Source organism: Camelina sativa, chromosome 18 (assembly GCF_000633955.1).
Source record: "Camelina sativa cultivar DH55 chromosome 18, Cs, whole genome shotgun sequence".
In the NCBI taxonomy this organism is placed as follows: domain Eukaryota; kingdom Viridiplantae; phylum Streptophyta; class Magnoliopsida; order Brassicales; family Brassicaceae; genus Camelina; species Camelina sativa.
Window position 1 is genome coordinate 11,582,655 of NC_025702.1, and position 7,640 is coordinate 11,590,294.

The 7,640-nt window shown below is 36.2% G+C and overlaps 1 long non-coding RNA gene across 1 annotated transcript; it reads left to right on the top strand.

The window, feature by feature from the left end:
* On the top strand, window positions 3,094-4,350 carry LOC104761164. The gene is made up of 3 exons (XR_763104.2): window positions 3,094-3,216; window positions 3,543-3,787; window positions 3,888-4,350. It is a non-coding gene; the product is annotated as an uncharacterized LOC104761164 (long non-coding RNA).

A 7,640-nucleotide genomic window follows, 5' to 3' on the forward strand; every position in this document is an offset into this window, starting at 1 on the left:
AAAAAAAAAAAAAAAAAAAAAAAAAAAAAAAGACAAAGTGGCCCATGAGGAAGCTCACACGATACAGCGAGAATGCGAGAGAAAGAGCTTTGCATTTAAATCAAACTAGGATTAACGAACGGGTGCTAAAGTTAGTATTTACGTTATTCTTCCTTATTATATATATATATATATATGACGCTTTCTACGTTTACATTTCTCATTTTTTCAATCCCGATTATTCATTCAGAAAATAACAATGCTTCGATTCCAAAAACACAAACATATATAAGAATTAAGAAGTTTATAACATGGATCGTTGGTTTGAAGATAGTAAAATTACTCCCAAAATTTTTTTAAAAATAAAATGTCACTTGTAACGAACATGCTTATTGGGGATATGGCTTATATATGTTCTTTGATATTTTGGGTGGCTTGCTTTAACTCAGTGATGGCTATACTGGAAATGACTTGCACACAAAAAAAAAATTGTTGTTTTAAAAGCACAAAAAATGTTAATGAAAAGATTATAGTATATTCAACAATATATGAAGCAAACTATAACTCGAATCTCATAAATTATTCTTTTTCTTTCATTTTTAACTTAAAAAATGTAAATATTTAATCAAAAACTTAAAAAAGTTTTCATTTCTTGATAAAAGCCAAAAACCGAAGAAGTAATTATTGAAGTGCTCAGGATGATATATTGTTGTTCTTCGGAAGAACTTCTTCCCATAGAACTTTGGTAAAAGAGGTATTGCTTTAAACCAATATTGTGATGGAGCACAGAATACCGTAAAGTTAGACACATAAACATGTACATGATCATTCGTATATATGATATATATGCCGACAGAGATCAAAATAATGTACAACAGACAAAAATCAACATATACTTTTTTAGTTGTGGCTCATGCATGAACTCGTCGTTTCTTTAACATGTGTGTTCGTCCGTATCTATATGAATTTGCTTTAAAATAACAACAATAATACCCCCAAAATAACAACAACAGAGATTTAGAAGTTCGAAAATATGAAAACAAAAAGTAGTTAAATTTTGTTAGAACAAAACAAACTTGTAGTCACCTCCTCCCCTCTCAACTAATCACAATCTTGTATATAATATTTCATTAAAAAAAAAATCAATTAAAAAACAAAACAAATTCTGTATAATTTTAATTAAATAAAGTTAAGTATTGGTTTGGTTTATATTATACAACTAAAAAAGGTTATATATCGGTTTGAGTTCAGAAATGAGAATTAGAGTTTAGATTTTACAATTAGAACGAAATTATATGTCGGTTTGGGTTTACAGATGAGGTGATTATAGTTTAAATTTTACAATTAAAACAAAATGAGATAACTTTTTTTCAATACCAATTTTAGAAATTTAATGTGATGATAATAATAAAAAGACAAAAAAAAAAAGATTGGTTGATGTGATGCATCATTAGTAGTTTAATTTATCATTGGTGTGGTGATTTACATTAGTTATAGTGTTTTATTTATTTTTTTGGGGTTTAATGTTGATTTAGAATGTTCAATCATTATGTTTTGTATTTTATTATGTTAAAAGTTGTGTATTTTAATTTCAATTTTTCTTTGATATAGTTTCACTCATTATTTAATAAAGATTACATTTACTCATTACAACCATTAGTTTAATATTCTTAGTTAAGATCACTTTGTTATTATGATTTTTTAAATTGTAGCTCTTTACCATAATTCTTCATAAAATATCTTATATATTTAGAATACTTTAAACAATGTATTTTTGCAAAGTTACGTCTATTCTACATAATATTTTTTTGTTTATAAGTTTGTATTTTGATGGTTGACAGTTTATGTTTAATTTTTATGTATTCAAACTATTCTATTATATTTAAATGATTTAATAATATATAATTTTAAATTTTAAATTTATTTACTTTTTTCTAAAATATTTTTCCCGCGACATCGCGGGGGGTCTGAGTCCTAGTAACAAGAATAATACCCCCAAAAAAACAACAACAGAGATTTAGAAGTTCGAATATGAAAAAAAAAGCAGTTAAAATTTTGTTAGAACAAAACAAACATGTAGACTTGTAGTCACCTCCTCCCCTCTCAACTAATTAGAATCTTGTATTTGATATTTCTTTAAAAAATAAATCAAAATTAAATTTAAAAGCAAAACAAATTCTGTATAATTTTAATTAAATAAAGTTAAATATTGGTTTGGTTTAGATTATACAACTAAAAGAGGTTATATATCGATTTGGGTTCAGAAATGAGAATTAGAGTTTAGATTTTACAATTAGAACGAAATTATATGTCGGTTTGGGTTTACAGATGAGATGATTATGGTTTAAATTTTACAATTAAAACAAAATGAAATAACTTTTTTTCAATACCAATTTTAGAAATTTAATGTGATGATAATAATAAAAAGACAAAAAAAACGATTGGTTGATGTGATGCATCATTAGTAGTTTAATTTATCATTGGTGTGGTGATTAACATTAGTTATAGTGTTTTATTTATTTTTTTGGGGTTTAATGTTGATTTAGAATGTTCAATCATTATGTTTTGTATTTTATTATGTTAAAAGTTGTGTATTTTAATTTCAATTTTTATTTGATATAGTTTCACTCATTATTAAATACATTTTAATTATAATTATTTAATAAATATTACATTTACTCATTACAACCATTAGTTTAATATTCTTAGTTAAGATCACTTTGTTATTATGATTTTTTAAATTCTAGCTCTTTACCATAATTCTTCATAAAATATCTTATATATTTAGAATACTTTAAACAATGTATTTTTGCAAAGTTACGTCTATATAACAATAGTATAATCAAAAGTTTGTATCTTCAAATTGACAACCTAATCAACAGTATAATCAAAAGTTTGTATCTTCAAATTACCTCTAAAAGATTAAAAATTAAATGGGTGAAATTAACTCAGAAAATATCATCGGTTAGAAAATGAAAAACGATGAAGCATATAATTGAACCGAACCGGTTCGAGAAACAATTTAGTCTCGGTTAAGTTTTTTCAAATTGAAGTAAACCAGATCGTTGAAATTTTGAAAATCTTCTCACTCTCTCTCTCTCTCTCTCTGATGAATCGAACTCCGTCTCTGTGACTTGAGGCTGAGTGGCCTGATCTCCGATTCAGAAGCTTTCTAAGTGCGGTGGAGTCATGTCTGCAACGCCCGTGACGACATCCCATACGGTCCTTCATGCTTCAGTGCGTCTTTCTTTCCCTCTTTTCGTAGTCCTCCTTATTGTGAAGAATCTCTGAGGAATTGTGTATTTTATGATCTGTAATTGCGAATTTGAATTTATTTATCTTGAGCAGATGATATGCAATTAGGTCTCGATTAGATTAGATGACTATCTATAGGTTTTGATGATATGCAATTAGGTCTCATTAGATTAGATGACTATCTATAGGTTATGTTCTGCATCTGGTTGGCTATGATGTAGTTTGTTTTGTTTAAGTCGTTTTTGTGATGAACTTGTATTCGTTATTTGGTCTTTTTTTTTTAGTGATTGATTTTCACATTTGTTCAGGACAATATGAGGATCTTGATTTCAGGAGGAGGTGGAGCTGGATAGATTCATTGGCCCTCACCTGATGGAAAGTGAAAAGAATGAGATTTGGATGCAGCTGAGCTGACTTAGTCCTATGCATCATTATTTATCCATCACTGGATCAGTTACTGATGTTTCCCCTGCTGATTGTTGCTGATAACTATTTTTTACCGGTTCAACGGATAACCTTAAGAAGTGAGACTTGAGCTTATCCGACCGTCACGGTACGGTCTCACCACTCTCTCTCTCTCTCTCTCTCTCTCTCTCTCTGGCTTGTTACTACCTTTTGTTCTCCCCATTTATATTTGGCCTTGGGTGTTACAGATGTCACAGAGCCTCTTTTGATCACATTTACCATCTTGTTTGTCCTGCTTCTCCCATCTTCTCTACACGTACCAATCCCGTGAAGACACTCTCAAGACCAAATGTGATGGGCACACTCAACATGCTAGGTCTTCTCTACAGGTACAATCCCTTTGCATTTTAGATGTTCTGCGTCCAACTGTTGTGGATACTTCTCAAAATTTTGGTCTTATACTGAAGCATTTGTCATTGTTTCTAGCAATGCAAGTTACGTAGGCTCCTATACCGAAGCATTCTAGCTTATTATTTTCTTTGTTTGATTGTTTCTTCTGAGTTATCCAAGTTATGTAGCATATAATTGCCTCCCATACTCGACTCCAACAAAGATACTAATGGGTATTGTTGGAAGATGATATGTTACGGTTTTGACTCACTTTGACCCCGTTTATTTGATAGTTTTGTAGTTGTTTGAGTCCTTTTCAGGTTATAATAAGAGGCTAGAAAGCTAAAAGCAAGGATTGGAACAGCAGGAGCAATCGGAGCAGAAAGGAGTTGAATTGGAGCAGAAAAGCTGATTTTAGACCCAGGAGCACATGCTCCCGATTTCCGAGCACATGCTCCCAACTCTACGGTTTCATGACGACACGTGGCAAGCATCTAGGCGCCGATTCCCTGCCTAATTCCCCTTATTTTAGGCGATCCTTTGTGAGAGAAAGAGGGATGAGATCGCTTTTTAATAGGGAGATTTGAATTTGGAATCTTTCCTTATTTTTCTCTACTTGTATGCTATTTAACCTAGGGTTTTTAGGAGAGATAATATACTCTTTTCTTTTGGTTTTGAGGGACGTTTTTGTGAGAGGGAGAAGAGCGGCTACCTTGTGAAGCATTCTCTGAACCCTTTTTATATTTATGTCATTGAATTTCTCATCTTTTGCTATGATTCATTTCTCTATGTCTGAGTAGTTTTCTTTGCTAGATTAGGGGTTTCAAAAGGGGTTTCATGGGTTAGCAACAGAACACAAATAGGGCTTTATATAATCGATTGTCTTCACTATTGTTAGACTTAATGCTTAGGTTGATTTGATCACCCAATCTATGATTCTAGGTTTATCTATTCATCAAAAGTGTAATAGGTTGCTAGAAAAGACATTAGTGGGCAAATTATCCTAGACCTGCGAAAGTTGATGTGTAGGTGATTTGTGAACTTATCATTCCTGTTCTTTAATGCTTGTCTGCGATTCTGGGCTCAAACGACAGTTTAGGGTTTATGGACCGCCGAGCATGTGCTCCGGATGTCTGAGCACGTGCTCCGCGTTTCCGCACAGAATCGATCAGATAGAGTTATTGATACCACGACAGTGGATCAGTTTATATTTATGTTTGAGTTCTAGACTGGTACTTAATCTATGCCCTGAATAGTTGTTTAGTTGCTATCTCTGAAATTCCCGAGAATTACCCCTGATCTAGTGTTTTGCTTATTGCCTTTTTATACCGTTTTAATCGCGTTACTGTTACCAAACAAACCCAACTTTGAATTGTCTTAGCTTGAAATTGAACCAATAGAACCATAGAGTAAAACTTGGTCTTCGTGGGATTCGACCCCTAAGTACTACTTCTTTGCTGTGCACTTGCAGTAGGAAAATAGGGTTTAAAACTCTGTGTATCAGGTTTTTGGCGCCGTTGCCGGGGACCAAATTTTTACCTTTGGTTTTCGGCGAAATTACTAGACTAAGACCTTACTGATTTGTCTTTCTGCTTCTTCTTTGTGTGTGTTTCAGGTGCATGTCAAGAAGATCTACAAGAAGAAACAACACCGAAGAACTAATTGCTTTGTCAGCCGCAAAGCTCTCTTTGGCAGAAAGAACAAACCGCAAGAACAGAAAGTTTCAATCCGTCAACATGGGTGACAACAGAAACAATGAGGATATGGCTGCTGAGTTGCAGCAACTTCGACAACAGTTGGGGTAGTTGCTCCGTGCTCAACACGAAAGAGCCGCGCCGCCACAACCGTCCATTGGGGACAAGGACAACCCGCATGTGTTCTACACCAACCGAGCGGCGATTGTTCCTCCCGCCATCCCGAGACAAGATTTTGAGATCAAGCCACAGATGATCTCTCTAGTGAAGCAGCACCTATTTCACGGTCTCCCAGCTGAGATTCCGATGGACCACATCGAGAATTTTGAGGAGATATGTAGCACCACTGGTTCAAATGGGATACCGCCAGACTTTCTGAAGTGCAAGCTCTTTCCCTTCTCTCTTGCGGATAGAGCTTCACGTTGGCTGAAGTCATTGCCACCTGGGTCTCTGACATCATGGGAACAGTGTAGGTCTGCGTTTCTGGACCATTTCTACACCAAGGCTAAGACCGCTGCCCTGAGGAACAAGATTTCATCGTTCCAACAGCACACTGGAGAAGCCTTCTGCGAGGCTTGGGAGAGGTACAAAGAGTACCGTAGAGAGTGTCCGCACCATGGATTCAGTGATGAACAGATTCTGGGCATTTTCTATGATGGAGTTAACTGGGACTACAGAAACGCTCTCAACTCGGCCAGCAATGGGGATTTTATGACAAAGTCTAAGGAAGGAGCATATCAGTTGATTGAGAACCTAGTTGCAAGCTCCAGCAACAAGGCTCCTGAGTATGACAGGTCCGTGAAGATCAACAGTGTCGATACGCAAAAGATTGACGAGTTGACAGCCAAGGTGAACCTTCTTCTGAAGGGGAGCCAGAAAACTGTCCATTTTGTCGATGAGACCGGAGACATGCCGCTAGCTCAGGAGATTTGTGATGGAGAGGATGAATCGATGGAGGTTAATTATGTGATTGGGCAAGGTTTTGTGCAGAACAGGGGTTTCAACCCGAACTACAGAAGCCATCCGAATTTGTCCTATAGAAGCACCAACGTGGAGAACCCTCAGGATCAGGTGTATCCGCAGCAAGGAGCTCAGAATCAGATGGGTTATCAGAAAACCTTCTCAAACAACTTCCAAGGCAAACAGTTTGTGCCCACTCAAAACCGTTTCCAAGGGGGGAACCAGCAGGCATATACAAGCGCTCAGCAAGCACTGCCTTTCACCAACCAGCAGTTGGGATCTTCACCTGCTAGCAGCTCTCAGGATGAGCTGAAAAACATGATGCAACAACTCTTGGTGAATCAACAAAAAGCTTCAGTGGAAATCAACGCTAAGGTCGATACCATGTACAATGACCTTAATGGGAAGTATGAGGCAGTAATGTCACATGTGAAGAAGCTTGATGTTCAGGTTGCACAGACTGCTGAAGCCGTGAAAAGAACTCCTGGGACTCTGCCCGGAAAAGGGGAAGCAAACCCGTGGAACGAGTATGTCAATGCGATTGAGCTAAGGGGAGGAAAGAAGTTACCCCCTAGAGAAGCACCATCCGCTAGGCTTGACAAGGGCAAGGGTATTGCTGAAGAATACCTTCCTCAACATGCTGCTGAGACTCCACCGTTGAGTCAAAAAGAAGCCGAAGCATCCGACGAGCATGTGCTCCCATCGAGCGAGCACGTGCTCCTGAGTCCCAATCAGACCGTTCCTACTGAGGTACCTCCTGCACGCGTGTACACCCCTAGGGTTCCTTACCCTGTTCCTCCTAAGAAATCTCGCAAGGATTTGGAGGATGCAAAGTGCAAGGAGATGTTGACAGAATTGACGGTAAAACTACCCCTAGCTGATGCTGTTCAGATGATATCTGCTTTGAAGAGATATGTGAAAGGGTTAGTTTCTGGGAGAGTGTCAGAGGAAGAGAAC